Here is a 17521-nt window from a genome sequence, read left to right as displayed (position 1 = left end):
TCAAAACCGTAAGTAATACTTTCAGATGTTCCAAAACAGTCACCCTCTTCTACACAGTTTACACAGAGAATTATGTAAGCAGAGATACTCGGAAATGCTATACACCCACATACCTAACCACAGGTGACAGAATACAGAACCAACCACCCTTTATAGACTTTAGCAATTTCCATTAGTTTTTCCATGTTTATTTTGAGAATAAATTCCCCTTAATGGCCTGAAAATGCATAATTATGTTTATTGATACTGAGTTTAGGCTATTAGTCAAGTGTTCTCACATTCAGTACTGGACAAAAGTGTCAAGAGGGGGTTTCTGATGCTGTTAAATCCCAAGATAGCAAAAAAGGAACATGTTTTTAAACCCACCCTTGTCCACAGGTATAGTTTAGGAAATACAAAGTAAGTGAAGTTTTCTACAGAAATGAGTCAGCTGGCTGCTGTTTTCATTACCAGCACAACATGATCTTCCATGTACTACTTTCAGAGTCTGTATGCATTTATTTTATCAGGCTTTCAAATTCTACTTTGCTAACAACAAAATCTGCTTTCTGAAGGTGAGTAAACATATTTCATTACAAGCAGCAAAGCTTTCATATCTCGTACTGGGAGCCATCCATATCGTTATGCTTTAACAGGTGGCTTGCGTAGTGAGTGTCAACCAAAGAAACACTTACTTGCATAACATCCTTTCTGCATTTTTATGTAAGCACAAACCAAGCAGCACATACTGCTAGCAAACTGAATGATTTTGGTGCATATCAGATTTTTCAGACTTCTTTATCAATTTTGATTTAAGTATCTCATCCATTCCCTTTTCTCCTTTGCTTCAAACTCCAAATTCAACAGAAGAACAACCCACCAAATATTTATTTTATAGATGCAACAGGTTTTGTGAGTTTGGCTGAAAGCATGAGGTCCCAATTTGTCAGGTCGGCTACTTGTAAAGCCTCAACCAGAGTTCTGGTTTGGCTTGCAAAGGAGCCAACACTAAGCACTGAGAAGCAAAATCCATCTTGTTACACCATTATCTTCCTCAACAAATCTAATACGAAACAGAGAAAGCTTCTGTAGCTTGACCAAGAGAAAAGATAACCAGCCAAACATACCTTTGTCATTAAACAAAGGCTTTTCCCAACAGACATAGTCAATGCTTTCAGCTGGCTTGCAACCTGCAGTACTCAGTGCACTGACTGCAGTAGCTCATTGCGATTTATGACTGCAAACCAGAGATCACTGAAGTCAAGAAGGTATGACTTATCAGGCTCCAACACAGGTAGAGTTTCACTTGTAATAGTTGCTCCAGTTAATGACAGAGCAAGGGACTGCATGTATACCCAAATAAATGTTTTCGTACCTAGCTCTCAACCTAGGTAATGTAAAAAACCAGAATGTCCATTACTAGCCTCATTCAGTTTGCAGTACAGCAGAAAAATCTGGACTGGCAAGTCTGAATGGCTTCTATTTCCCAATACTTGGAGGACCACCACGTATGTTAAATTTAAATTGCAAAGGAGAAAAACAGTACTCAAATAAACCCTTATACCTCCACTCAGGTTCTGCAGCCAGGGAAGAAACAGAACCCCCCCCCGCCTCAGCTAAAAGGTTTAGTGATGGGAGGTGCAGTGTTCTTCCTCCATTCATTTCATGACCTTTCAAGCAACATGGTGACACCACCAACCAGCATGTATCATCTGCATTTTCCTAGCACGTCCCCATGCTCTCTCATGATCGCTTCCCTGCTGGCCCACACAGAAGAAACCCTCTAGTGTTAGACCACCTTCTCCACAGCCCCACTCCCACTCCCCACAGCAGTAAGGTGCCACAGAAGGGATGGGGAAGAATGTAAATAAAGCACTGAAGGCAAACGTTACGAATAGCACTGGTAGAAACATTTGTCCCTCATGCCTTTAAGTCTCCTACCAGTGTTGTCTACCTACCAGTTTGTACATAGTAACTCTTCAGTTGTTTTATACTACTAAAAGCACTGTGCCTCCATCATATTATGGCCTAGTTCCTTGATATTTTCCAGTTAAAACAGGATGAAACCTCACTTTTCAAAAAGTTGGGGTTTTTCCCCTCTACATGGCAATGCAGAAATAGGTAAGTACACTTTTGCCCACTTCAGTTGACATTTTAGTCTTTTGAGGTGATAGGGAGATTACTTGAATTTTGGGGGTTTTTATACCTGCTCTCAAAGCAGAGGGCAAAATCTGATATAGCATCAGTCTCTAAAAAGACTAATGGTAACTCTCATTATTAGGTTTTGAGAATTACAACATACCAGATGTAAAACTTCCTTAAAAACATTTCATTCTCCACTTAAGGCCAGTCATCTCTGAGGTAATTCTCAACAAGCAAACACGAACCAAATATAACAAAGATCTAACACAAGCAGTGGGTAAAGGATAAATGCCTAAAAAGTTTCATGAGCAAAACTGAAGTGACGCTGCAAGCACTGCAAGCAAATAAACATCGGGGAGATGAAACGTGTAAACCAACAAGCCTTAGAGAAGTGTCAGTGAAGCCACTAACAAAAAACCTCCTCACACCACAGAAAACTCGAAGAAACCTGTTTTCAAAGAACAAGAGCAAATAATTTTTCCCTTTGAAAAAGAGAAATGTGTCAAGACATCCCACAATTTTTATTTAAGAACCTTGACAAGAATGCATTTTTAATCTTAGTGTTGCATAACTATGAAAAAAGTCATCCACTGAATTCAATTTATTTTAAATAAAAATATATTCACTAACATTTCCTATTCTTCCTCCTCCACTGATTTTTTTTATTTCAGTATGACATTAAAGTTTCAGAAGATCAGGTTTGGAAAGAGTATTAAATTAAATACCTGTTGTGTAATTTTTCAAGAAAAGCAATTAAACGGGAATGGATAAAACAAAACGAAATCAAATCCAAAAGAAAAAAAAAAGACTGAATTGAGGCAAGGAAGAAAAAGCAGCAAACCCTAGGTTTCAAGGGATCACATAATCTTATGTACCACTTACACAAAAACAGAATGAAAAGAAACTAAAAGAATAATAAACTCTGTCAGAAGATAAGGCTGGTTACAAATTCCAGTAAAACAGATAATCCATTCATCTCCATCTGACCTAAGCTTCCCATAAAGCAGGAGGAAGGAGAAACTAGTTTATCTAACAGTACTATTAAAGGCTAAACAGTTAAGAGGTTTTGAATCAATATACAAGATGAAAGGACACGGTACAAAACTCAAGTAACACATATATGCAAAAAGATGATACACAAATAAAATGTGATTCCTGTGAACTGCAAAACCTCCACAATCCTGGCTGTATTTTTTACAAGTTGCAGTGCTTATATGTATTTTTCTGTCTGCAAAGGTAAATTCTAGGTACCTAAATCTATCAAACTGTACAATACATTATAGCTTGTAGAACAAAAAAACCCACAAAACAAAACAAAAAAAGAAATAACCACAACAGCTATCTCCTAGCCAAGTGGTTGGATTTCACTGGAGTACACAAGTGAACATGTTATATTGCACACATGGGATTTTTGGAGTTACACCTTGCCCTCCAGACTACTATTTCCATTAAATTAAATCCTACATATAGATTAGGAGACTTTGGCTTGTCATATGACAGTACCAAAGATATGTCTCCTGCCCAGCTGCCAAGCCATGCAAAAACATGCTAAGAATGAGCAGATGGACTGGAAATGCAAAGTAACAAACCTTAGGAAGTAGTGCTAACGAGACTGGGAGCCTCATTTCCTTTTTTTCCTGTAGACATCACAGCAGAGTTGAGTGTTCAGAAGAGATCTGAAGAGAACAGTGAAGTAATTTTGAGGAGATTAAAGGGAGAATTCCTACCTGTGTTATGAAGGAACAAGGGAGAAAGCACAAAGACACTTTACAGAGTCTGTATCTGATAGGAACACCTTACACTGGCAAGCACATGGCCCAGGTGGAGGTAGGAAGCAAGCCCTCATCGCTGAATAGGATGGGGACACAGTGAAAGTAAAGACAAGAAGATTACATTTCAGCGGGGAGACTAGGAGTGGAAGGAAGGATGGGTGAAGGGAACACAGTCAAACTAGCACATCAGGAAAATACAGAACTTAAAGAGAGCTATCAGCACAGCAAGGCCACACTTGTGAAAGCCAGAGAAAAATCACGTTACACTAAACTGAGATTAGAAAGAGGGGGGAGGGGTGTTTGCCTGTTAAAACATTTATGTGATGGGATGAAAATGGCCATACCTCACAGAAATTATGTCAAAACTCTGCAAAACCGAGGCTTTTTTTTTTTTTTTTTTTTTTTTTTTTAATGTCTTTACATTTGAATTCAGAAGAAGACTGATACTGCCGCTAGGAAAGACTGCGAATGGAGATCAAAATGGTTTCAAGAACATGAAGTTTATTAGCTTAATAGAGGTTTACTGCACAATATAGGAATTACATGCAATAATATGTCATTGCAAAAAAACCCAACTCATTTACAGTTTTTAATTAAATAAAAAAACCCTACAGTACTATCCACATTTAATCACTATGGCTATTACAGAACGAGAAGAAATTCTGAATCTCTGCCAACACCAACATTTCCCTGTACTACAGAAGTGTGCCTTAAATGGAAGTAACACACAAAATAAGGGTTTTTTTGTCAGTCATGCCAGATGACTATCAATAAAAAATGCTCAGAATTCATTAACAGATTCTAAAATATTTTTGTCTTCTAAGCTTCAAAGAATAGATGTCTCAGAGGTGTAACTACAGAAGTGGGTTTTGGTTTGGGTTGGGTTTTTTTGTTTTAAAAAGGGCTCCTTTTTGATTTGTCATTAAAAATTTTAAAACTCAGGCCCTTTTCCGAATTTTAATGTATCAAATAGGTTAAAGAATTCCACAGAAATCCTTCGTGTTATGCAAAGTACTGTCCTTGAAAGTTTTTGTTGTTTCTACCCTTTAGCCCACAATATTAGTAATTTTTACAGTTAACTGAGAACTATAAGGCAAGCCCTAAAAAAAAAATTGCCTTTAGTTACGGCAACTGTCAACAGCACAGGGAAAATCAAGAATTTTAAAGATAAAGATGCAAAGAGGTGTCTAAGAGATTTATGAACACACCCAACTACACAACTCCCACTGCACTTAATGAGGCACTCCTGAGTACTCCTGTAGGTGTCTGAACAGGGACTACAAATTAGATTCTAAGGACTGTCTGAGCATACTTCACACCTGTAGTCCTCATCAACATCAACTTGGTATTGTGGGCTTTTGGCACCTCTAACAAAGCCTACACATTGAAGTCACTTCTGATTATCTCCATCTGTGCACATTTATTCCTGTATAAAAGTATCTCATCTCTGTTTATAGTTCAAATCACAAGCCTGGACCTCAGGCTCACACGTGGAGAGAGGAATACCAACAGCAATTTATAAAAAAGTAGCGGTGAGGTGTGAATTTTTCAACAGCAGCTTTTTCTGCCCCCCCATTCTCCCCGCCCCTTCGTACTGTACCAACGGTAAAAAAGTACATAAAAAAAAATGTTTAGGATTTGGTACATTATACTTGCTACATTTGGAAAGTCAAGTTAAATCACAGTTGTAGCTCAAGAATTCATAAGAGTAAGAAAACCTTTCTTGAGATTTGAGAACTATTACTGAAAGTCACCTTTTCAACTACTACTCAGTTTTTCCATGTTAAGCAGATCATGAGGGGATCCATATTTTAAGCTTTACATATACCAAATCATCCTCATAATAAGAAAGCATTGTCTGCTGCTCTACTTTTTATATTGTATCAGTTTTCCACATGTATTTAGGATATTTTTATAGTTATATATTTTATATGTTACGAATATAAATACATCCATAACAAACTAATATATATACGTATGTATGAATGCAAAAATAGTTCTAATACAGACTAATATCCCAAATGAATGAAGAAGAATCTGAGGAGAAAGGAAATGTGTGTGATGAAAGTCATAGGAAGTCATTTTCCATCACTTGTCCTTTCAGAGGGTGGTCAAAAGCTGTTTAATTCTGGTATTCAGGAAAATTATCAGTTCAAGGACTATCTATTACCATTAAAAGTGTATATATTTAGTAAATTCCTTCTTGGCATCACCTTCAGAACATTCATATTAACAGATGGATTAAAAATGTGGCTCACAGGCAGGACAGACTGACCTTTTAGGACAGGACTCATTTAACCCGTGGGCAGATGGGACAGCATACTTCAGGAACACTGCAAGTTTTTGTCACCACTTAGCTCAGTAAAAGTTTGCCTGAGTCACTCACTCAAACCTGAAGACCTAACAGTGTTGTAACTTCCTCAAGTCTTGCAGACTCTTAATAAATTCACTAAAATACAGATATTACAGCCAGGACTTTTCACCAAAATGCTAGTAAGCTGCCTCTGCAGGAGAATATGTAGCTATTTCTACAATTAACATGATTGAGGAACTTGGCCTTGAAAACTGGACAAGACTGATAAAGACCTTGCAAGGGCTGCATGAGGCAGACTGCTGTTGTGTTTTCTTGAAACTCATTAGCATTGCACAGCTGACACCACACAGTGACAATGACAGCCCCAAGGGATCTGACACAGGTTGCAGTCAAGATAGGAAGAACAAGATAAGACTACTAACCTTAAAAAATACTTTACCCTTTGCAAACCGAAGCAGATTTAGTTAACAGTAGAAGCAGGTTAATGGGTTATTACTAAAAGGGTTGTCAAGCATTGGACCAGGCTGCTCAGGCACGATCCCTGGAGGTATTCAAAAAGAAGTGTAGATGCGGCACTTCAGGGACATGTTTTAGTGGTGCATTTGGCAGTGTTAGGTTAGTGCTTGGACTTGATGGTCTTAAGGGCCTTTTCCAACCTAAGAGATTCTATGATTATCCTGGCAAGTTCTCTGACAGGACTACTCAGGGTTGGATGCATGCTACAGCGAGCCTCCAGAGGAACTGCACCAAGATTAGCCTTCTTTACAGACACCAGAGAATCAGAAGTGAAGAGATGGCTTGACTGCTCGCATGTTAGGTGAAAGAGGCTACTTTCACTTTGAAGAAGTTGCAAGAGCTCCCAAAGACATCAAGAGGATACAGTGCTACCCACACTGTTTGATTATGAATCTAGTCTGTGTGATCAGAGTATTAGCTAGCCATACAACCTTGGTAAGCAATCGCAAAATACCATTACCCCTTACTGCCATCAACCCTGATAAACAGGGCAGTCACAGACTTAGTATGAGGGGTCAGAGCTCACAGGTGCTCTGTTGCACTCCAACCAATACACCTGTGACCACAGTAGGCCAGTCTTACTCTTCTGGTTCATTAAATTAGCAGATCAGCTACCCATAACCCACTAAGATGAAAGCCATCCGCAACCACTTCAGTACATTCCATCAAAGGGTATTAAAAAAACTAGTAAGCTACCCAGAAGTGCAAAACACTGTTTTGAAGGTAAACAGATTTATTGCTGGACTACTTAAAAATAATTAAGTATATGCACAGCTGATTTCTGTTGTAGCATGAAAAATTAATCTGTTCTTTTTCCAATAATTCATTTGATCTTGAATAAGGAACTACTAATGCTGAGTGTTCAGGGACAGGAAGAATGAAAAAGAAGTATAACTGGTACCAAGTATTAGATGTGGTCCAAAATAGTTAGAAGCTGGTCTAAGGAAAAGGATTATAGCTTTTTTTAAAGTTTAAATAAAAAAAAAAAAAAGAAAGAAAAAAAAAGAAAAATTATCATGGCTTGCAGCAATTTAAGAAGGAATTATTTCCATCATTCAGAAATCCATCTTAATAATGCTACTCAACTTTAAAAAGTGCATTTGTTTACAGTACTGAGAAAATAAAGTCTATTATAAAAATCATCTCCACTCACGCATCTTTGTTTCTTTTTTTGTTAAGTAATGAAAATAGCAGTTTCAGTTAGGAGAATAAAACACAATACACTGAGTGATTACACTGATAACACTTGAGAAGAAAAACTCACCACTGAATGCACTTCAGCCTCTTTTTATAAAAGATCATTAGCTATATTCTACTTCTCAACAGCAGAGGAAAAAGTATGACCCAAAAGCAGCATCTCTTTCTTTACATGTGTATTTTCAGCATTATGTCTGACCCCTCCAACATCCTTAAACTCCTACTGCAATGCCTGCTAATGACCCATTGTTATAGTGACTGAGCAAGACTTTTTTTTTTTATTAGATTAGAAAGAAAAATTAACTCTCCTGGACTTTTTAAAAACTCATTCATTTGGCTGAACATGGACAAAGTGTTTCTCACCACAGCAAGAGTGCTTGTTTTCAAACACCTGTTAAGTAGTAATTTACGTAAAAGATAATTTTTGACAGTGAAGGATTTCGCATCTTTTTTAAAATGACAGTTTAGCCTTTCTCTCCCTTTGCCCCTTTTAAGCATTTAATTGTCTTAGTTTAATGATACACTGAGCCACTTAATGATTACATAAATCCCATGCAACACACATTCATTATATCTAAGATTTAATATGAAACTATAACAAGGATTTTTATCTGTGTTCTGGTTTGAGATTCAGATCACATTTTTTTTTCCAGTGCCATAAAGTTGTTATCTGGCTTTGTGAGGGATTAATTATTTAATTAAGTTCAATTCACAAAAATACTATTAAGTTTGTGATGGTACTCACAGACTCAGACATGCTGGCATGTATTTGGAATACACAAAAATGTTTAGAGGACTGATGCTCTTTATGATAGCTTTTACATTCGAATTTAACTCTAAAAAAAATTATCTTAAAGCATCTGTCATGTCATGGAGCACCACTGAAGAGTCTGGCCCTGTTTTCTTTACACTCTCCAACCTGAGATTTAGAAGCATTAATAAGATTCCCCCAAAGCTTCCCTTCTCCAAGGCTGAACAGACATGGCTCTCTCAGCCTCTCCTCCCATGCCAGATGCTCCAGTCCCTTAACAGGTATAACCCCTCCAGTCCAAAGTAAGGCAACTCACTTTGACAGACTTGAAAACCACTCAAACCTCAACACTTCAAACCAGCCACACCATCCAAAATGGCATACATGAACATGGATGTTCTAGAAGTACCCATTAACATTGTGGAAACAATTTATTAATATTTCTGCTAGCACAGCATCACCTGTGAAAAGCCAAATACTAGTCTTACACTGAAATGTTACTGAAATACACTACAGCGTGCAATGCTAAGCATAAAATGACTCAGGGTTGGAGGACAATTTACAGCTTCAACTGTGTCATTAACTGTGAAAGTACTTTAAAAAACAATAGGTACTTTAATGCTGCTCACCATAAGCCCACATCAGAAGCCTTGATTTGCTCTAAGTGGTAATTATTTAACGTGACTGTAAATACCCAAGAACAGCATCAATATTAGCCTCTATGTAACTAGACTCAGTAACACCAGCAGCAAACATGAACCAAGTGATAATATACACACTGGAGACACAGTCCAATGTACCAAGCTCATATACTGTATGGACTTTTAAAGGCTTACTAAAACTTCAGTGAATGAATAAGTTTCATGCTTCAAATCTATTCCAAGCATCTTATTTGGTTTACAGGTGGCTTTTACTAACAACCCATACAGATAAAGAATTTTAGAGCCAATACCACAATTCTTGCACCTTTTACTAGAAAAAGCCATTAAAATCTTGCATTTTTTTTTCCAAGCAACAAGCATCCCTTCATCAACCCAACTTTTATCAAGTGTCAGATGCAAGTAAATGTATTTTGGCCATAAAAATTGGCTGGATTAAGCCAAGTAAATGACACAAGTCTTTCAAAACTGCATTGAAAGAACTGCATCTCCAGTATGAAAGAAAGGATAGTTATAGACATCACTCCACTCAACAGCTTTCTACAATTACAGCATTTTATCAATGAAATTTTATGCAGGGTACTACAAAGCCCATTCTGTTTCCAGACAGCCCCAAAATACATGGCACATTTATTTTTCATTATTATCAATTATTAGTATCATTAAGCATGTGAAAAGCATCTACTTTCATCCTAAGCAATTAAAGACAAATTTGGTCAAGTCTCATATTTAACCTTAGATGTACTATATTCTGTTGCCTTATTGCAGGTCCCTTTCTAAACAGCCATCTTCCCATTATCTTTTTTCAGTAGTACCTTCATCCTCAGAGAAGGATTCTGGTTTTCCTGTGTTGACTTTTAAGAACTTCAAAATTCTACTTTAAAACGTCTGTTCCCAAGTATCCGTACAAATATGGACTCTTCAGGAATATGCTGGAAATGAGGAGAACTTGACTAGCAGCTCTTAAAACAGACAGAAGTCTCCCCAGTGTAATGAATGTGCTTTATATACTCATATAAATTAAGTCAAAACTATTCCCATAAACAGCCTCCTTTTCATGCCTCACAATCTGAGTTGTGCAATTAAAAAAAATAAAAAAAAAAATCCAAACACCTTGGGTACCTGGGCAGCACAGCTTCTTTCCATGTGAACACTGCCAGTATATCTAAACCAGGTAAGTAAAGAGCAGAAAGCTGAAGCTCTGTGTGGTTTATGCAATATTCAGATCAGCTGCATACAGATAATTAAATCAGTCTGCCAATTCTCTACAGCTTCAGCTTTTTCAGATTTAGAAAACTTTCACAAATCAATCAAGTTCTGCAAATATTTAATATTATTTATTTCTATATAGCAGGAGCAAATAAAAACCCACAAGTGATATACACAAACTGGAGAGGAAAGAGGAAGGAAAAGGAAGATGATAAGGAAGTAGATATGGACAGTTGTTAAGGCAGTTCTGAAGGACCGAAGGAAGCATAGGAAACCTTAGTGAGAGCTAATACTCCATCCATCCCAATTGCTGTTTGATGAGGGATAGCGGAATCAGTTTCTTCCTCGAAATCACCATAAATAACACTTTAAGAGTTGGTATGGAAGGGGGGGGACAGGGGATAAAAACCACACCAATCTGCAGCACTGCAAAATCTGCCTTGACTTGTGTGGGAGAACTATTGGGAGTTAGCTGCTCTCTCCCTGTTAACACTGCCCACAGAAATGCAGCCTTTTCTGCTTTCAGGAGACAAGAGTATGATTATAACTGTGTGTGCTAGGAGGCAGGGATGTCATGTAAGGCATAACATCGCCCATGTAAATGCGACATCCTCCTACTCCCCTCCCTTTCACTTCAGTCCCCATTACCAATGAGATGATGACCTCACCAAGCCATCATGGGAATTTGCTGTGTAACAGCAATAGAAGAGATTTCAGTATACAAAGTACGTAACGTAAGGCCTCTTTTGATGCAGTAAGTCTTGGGGTGGGGAGGCCCCACAGAAATTTACATCAAGCTTGGTCCAATATATGCCCTTTCACTAAAAAGGGCTAAACCTGTTCATAATTAGCATGCCAAACCAGCAAGAACAACCACAGTCTGAGCAGTATTTTCAATACCACATAGTGTTACTCATACACATTACACTTCTAGTGCAAATTCTCTTTTCTCCACCTTGCTTTGGCTTCTCTTCCCATCAAGACACGTACAACAAAAAGGAAACAAAACAGCTACAGGAGCTATAATCCAACATTAAAGCTGCAATGGCCTTTATCTTTCTGCTTCTTTACACTTTTTGTAAAGTTTAATAAAAATTCACAAAGACGACCTCATACATAGGACTGGTAAGCATTCTGGGCTCAATCTGTAGAAACAGGTGACAAAATGCTTACCTTCCAAGTTAACACACAAAGTAGATGGCAACCCCACACTAAATGTAGAATTGAAGAACTAGGTTCTCTCTGCCATACGTTACAAGCACAAGAAAGCAACTACTACCAAAGAGAAAACATCTGGAAGATAGCATTTATATATGAAACACAGTTGTTGAGTAAGCAAATGGAACTGTGAATTTGCATTTCTTAGTTTATCTATAGTCTGAACGCTTTGCAAACAGCTACAAGGCAACATAAGAAAAATCCAAAAGGAAAGGCTCAAAACATTTTTGGAGCAACGTGTACACAGTGCTCTTCAATACCTCTTTTAGAGTGTGTGCAAAATTAACAACCTCAATTTAAGATTTTCCTTTTGTTTAAGCATTAAAGAAAAACAGCAACTTTTAAACCCATGCACACAGAAAATCATCATGTAGAAGGGAGCCACAGCAGACGACAGTTAGTAATAAGCAAACAATCCTTTGCTTTTTCTGTACACTTCCCAGTCGTCATTCTAAAGCAAAACAGGAAGAATTTAAGGACTTGTCAGTTTTCAGATGAAAATCCTATTCCTAAACAGGATTAGCTCGTAACCTAAAAATATCAGCCAATAATCTCCAAAAGTCCTAAGCCCATGTACCCCCCAGAGTCCTATACCAATCACTAACTATAAGAAATTAGGTCAGAATCCAAATCAGATCACACTAGAGTAGCATCAATCTCCTTATTTCAGAGCTGTCACATTTTAAATCTTTCATAGTTTCCACATGAATTATTGAAAACAGAGATCTGTCTTTGAACAGAGACTAACTAGAAGTGACAATCCAGTTTAATGTTACAGTTTAAAAAAAGGCATATTAAAAAGTTTATCTTCAGTCACTTACAACATACATCTCTAAATGTACCCCCTGTCAAGCAAACAAAGAAAAGCTACCTACCAGACTGCTTTAGAGTTTCCTTAAAATTATCTGGGATCAGGTAGCAGTACTTCTGACACTGCCATCTGACAATACAATTTCTTTCTTGACCAAATTCTGTGCCTAATTTCTAGCAGCTTGACATAGCCTACCTACATCAATCCCAGTAAGACCAGAGAAGCTGTTCATTTCTAAATTCTGTACATCTATAGCCTCGTTTCACACATGAGCTGCACACTAAAACTTGTGATGTATTATGTGACTCAGCCACTGGCTGACTATCCCTGTATGTTCCCATACCCCATTTACTAGATATAAAATATAATAAGCAGCATATAACATCCCCAAATCTTTGAAATCTATTGATGTGAAGCCATATAAAAATCACTGACATCTGTAGGGCTGTGGAAACTGGAGCTGACACTACTGTATGTATCAAGAGATCTGGACCCTGAATCTGTCAAAATAAATCAGTCTGAAAGTTTAGCCTCAAAGAGTTCTCCTGCTAACTTAACTGGAATTTACAAAAACATATACCCTGCATAAAATCTTCCAGTGTCACCTACCAACAGACATTATCTGTTTATTATTCTTACAACCTGATATTGTAAAGTACTGAGACTTTTTATTATATTATCAAGTCATAAAATTTTATTTTAATAGCAAGTGATAATTATCAAGTGTTTGATTAACTGATTAAATGATTGATGCAAATCACTTTCTGTACTATAGCCTGGTTTCCTTTTCACAATGTCAAGAGTCTTCTAAAATGCAGACTCCAGAACCTTGCCTACATGTAAAGTATTTGAGCACAATACAATAATTTGCATCTGGAAAGCATCAGAATGCACTATTAAAGAAGTGGCCACTTCAGCTTACACTGTTATGGTCCAAATCTTGACTGACTGCCATCTGGGCAAAGAACACAGAGTCAATGAAAGCACATCATTGCTACTTTGTTCCCAGAAGTGGCATCACCAACTTACTAACAATTATCACCATTGCATCCATTGCTTTTAAACTCGGTGCAGTACACGGACTGACACTGCTGACAAGGAGAGGCAGGTATTAGTTATGACCAGGAAAAAAGCCTCAGCTACAGCTTTTAGATACAGGCTGTCTCTTTCCATAACGAGAAGCAGCATGCTATCCAAGTTCTACGACATCTTCAACTATAAAATTCACACTTTATCTACAAACTTGTCACCAAAACCAAACCAACTGGATAACTAACGTCAGCAAGACACTTTAACACTCTTATTTTGACTAATTTTATGGTGACATTTATGAGTTGTAATGAGCTATATGAATCAGTGGCATAAAACTACTTAACACATAATGAACTAGAGGGCAAAGTAAGTGGTTTGATTGCTAATTAAACAATATTTTTTTTGCCATGCAAAACGAACCTCTTATTAAATATCATCATTTTTTACTTGTTATATAACAAGTTTCTATCTCTCCTTGGCTGAGTTACAACAACAATCACAAGTCTACAGACTGGCAATTCCTTTGGGAAGGGACATTTATTGACTGCAGTTTGAGAAAATACAGAAAATGTCATGAGAAAAGCCAAACAAAATCTTCACTCCTCAATACAGAACCACAAAAAAAGACAAAACCCTACCTGATGATTTAAACAGTGGCTACCGCCTCATCCTTGCTAGCAGACACAAGCTCTCTTTCCTCATGTGCTCTGAGGTCCTCAGAAACTAAAGTGTTGTCAGCATAACCTGGAACATGAACAAATCATCTGTAAACATAGGATGTAACCAGAAGAGACAGTTCCCCTTCTCCTATTTGGGTCAGTATCTGTTGTGCAAATCACACTGAACAAGCAGGGGTTTTGTTTGACACTGTTCCTTTTTTTTTTCTCCCTTGGATCAACTTGCTTACAATGGACCATCTGCTAATTTCAGCTGCAGTCCTCAGTCATTCTGGATCAAGAGAAATCCATATATCTCCTCAGGAACCCATACTTCTAGGCATTTAACATCACACTGCTTAACCCTGAGCACGCTGACAGACCAATTCTGCATATTCTTGTTACAGGCAATGTAGAGAAATCAGAGTTCTCTTCATACCACAATCTAGTAGTGCTGCATACAAAACAAAAGATTGCTGTGAAGACATCATAATCACCTTCATGCTTCCTCATGGTAAGATATTATAGATATGAGAGGATAAAGCAAATGGCAAAAATAGCCAACACAAACTCAGTTTGAATGCAAGGTACAATGAAGAGCTGTGTAACCCAATTTCCATAGCCTGTCACGGAAACAAGATGTGCAAGGCCTTCTTCCTGGCAAAATGGACTGACAAAAAAACTTGCCAGGACAGTTCAATTCTCTTGCTTCCACAGCACTCCTGGCTTGGCCTTTCACTTTTCACTCTTCAAAAAGCAGAGAAATTCCACAGAAAGTGTTAAACTTACCTCTTTCCCTCTTCTCTCTGCACCTCCCCCCAGGGCTACAAATTAATGTAAAAGCTTAGGCAACTATAAAAGCCATCAACAAGAAACAGGCAGGAGTACAATTAAATAAACCCAGTAATGTAAAACTCAAATTGCAGGCAAGCAACCGAGCCCAGTGTCCAAGAGCTGATTTCAGTATAGGCAAGGCTGCAAGAGCATCATGTTACAATCTAAGCTTTAAGAGCAAGTTTGTTTAGACAGTCATATTAAAATATTAATTTTCTAATGCAGGAAAAGGAAGCAGCCCAAAGCTCCAGCTGAAATATGTTCTGGTAATCATCTAACCGTTATTCACTGTTAAAAGCTTGACCCACATTATTAATGCTTGTAGCATTATAAAGCATTAGGCCTCCATGACTTACCTCCTTATTTTGAAATGGGTACTGAGACTGATGTTTCTCTTCAGAGAAAGAAGAAACCTCTAAAGTGTCTTGTCAGCTGTACCCAGATGAATATTTTTCAGGACTACAGAGCTCTTCATTTAAGCTCCAGAACAGTGCAGATCCTGTGATCCTAGATCTACTGCTTATGGGTTTACCCTTGAGGAAAGTACTGCCAGTGGCACGGCAACTGAGTGGGATAACTCTAAAACAATCCTAACATTTCTCAGCAATTACATCATATTTTTTATGAATAAACACAATTTTACTAAACTTTAATGTCAGAATTGCCTTTTGACACAAACTCCAAAGAACTGTGTTACCACAACTGTGAAGCATTAATCAGACCTTCTCTTACTCTAACAGCTTTTTGATCAGCAATACTTAAACAAAAAAGTACTTCTTTTACAAAGCACAAATAATCCTTAATAAGAGGTCAAACTGATCCATTTACAAAGACCAGCTAATCAAGTATGTGCCGATATGCCATGGACGTCTTATCCTGCAAAGATATTAATGGACGTGTGCCAGCCCTACTTCAAAGAAAACTACTGTGCAAGTTACAGCTAAGTCTTCCTCCTAATCACAAACATGCAACTTCCTTAGCTCTTGGAAATGCATATTCAGAATTTAAGAGGAAGACTTGGGGTAAGAGACGAGAAAAACCACACACAACTATTTTCTGCCAAGGGCAAAAAAATCAGGAGTGCTAAAAAGGACTGAGATGACCCGAACATTTTAGAGGAGCATATTCAAGGTATATTCAGTAAAAATCCACTAAGAACTAAGTCGTCAAGGGAAGCTTCCATAAGAGTGATAAATAATCCATTTAAGAAAATTGAAAAAATAATTACCAGGGCAACTATAGAGGAAAAAGCACATACACATAAGGAAATACAATGGGACAGAAGAAGAAAATAGTTGGCAGAATACAAAGATCTTTAGACTCAAATTGGGAAATACATTTTCTTCATCCTCCTCATTTCTCTTGAGCTGTTGATAACCTGTAATGTATTTTGCATCTTTGTAGTACTGCTCTTTCAGAACCAATGTTTAAATTAACTAGGATTTACCAAATGCTTTAAGTACATAATCTAATATTAGATACTTATTCCAAAATAAAGTTAGCAGGTAGTTAATGTTTAGTGGGTAGTTAACATTAGTAGGTAGCTTTGTTATCCTCATAATTAAGATGGGGGGTGGGGGAGGTGGGGTAAAGGCTTTTTTGTCACTACAGCAAACAGTAGTAAAGTTTTACCTACATATTTCTTTGAAGGTCACCATAATAGGCCATAATAAAGAAATTTTGGTCACCTAGGATAAAAACCAATGAATTGTAAATAAAGATCACAACTGCTTACATTTGAGCTGAAGTACTTATGTTGGAAAAAAGTATATGTCCACCATCTGGTGCACAGTAATTATAGAAATTAAAACCGCATTTCTGTGGCCTGCCTTTTTAACAATTTTTACTGATACTGTAATACTTGATCTTCTTAGGGAACATAATCTAAACTCATGCTGTTAAATGGTCATGGGGCTATCCACTGTATGGCGTAAGCAGTTCATTAGGCTGGAATCTTTAAAAACACTTGCTTGCTCCCTAGTAATAACAGAAACAGTTTCTGTAGTTTTACGTCATGCCGTTAAATTTAATCCACAGTCAAGGCAAGTTAATTTCACACCTGCTGAGCGATATCCTGATGGATGGCACCACAGCAGGTCATTAATTTTCATTCCTTTTGATTAATTTCACACCATACACTGGACACAGTCTTTTGAGTTACGATGTCTGAGTGCAATGCTTAATTCCTGTAAACAGCTAAATCAGTTTTTGACTGCTTGCCAAAATGCAAAGAACCCAGATGTGATACAAGTGAAAGGCAGCTTCACTAGGCTTGGCACTGAACTCTGACACTGCTACAGGTGTGACAGGACTCTGTCACTCAGCAGTATATCTTAAGTGCATTCTTCTTTAGCATAGCCTTAAAGCAAAAATTCTGGATACTGCTTCCTTTTAAGGATTTGCTTACAAAAAAAATCTGCAGCATCAGTAG

General features: G+C 37.5%; 1 protein-coding gene across 2 annotated transcripts in view; it reads right to left on the bottom strand.

Moving 5' to 3' along the window:
- The window catches only part of MGAT5 (alpha-1,6-mannosylglycoprotein 6-beta-N-acetylglucosaminyltransferase), a 133171-nt gene that overhangs the window by 98089 nt on the left and 17561 nt on the right, over window positions 1-17521 (bottom strand). The window contains exon 2 of one of the 2 annotated variants that reach the window (XM_055718081.1): window positions 14239-14344. The exons of the other annotated variant lie outside the window; for it this stretch is intronic. The gene's annotated coding sequence lies outside the window, so the exon portion shown is untranslated. The remainder of the gene's footprint in view (window positions 1-14238; window positions 14345-17521) is intronic. 2 annotated transcript variants of the gene reach the window in all.

This window comes from Falco cherrug, chromosome 8 (genome assembly GCF_023634085.1).
Source record: "Falco cherrug isolate bFalChe1 chromosome 8, bFalChe1.pri, whole genome shotgun sequence".
NCBI lineage: Eukaryota > Metazoa > Chordata > Aves > Falconiformes > Falconidae > Falco > Falco cherrug.
This window is presented reverse-complemented; position numbering and strand designations above follow the sequence as displayed.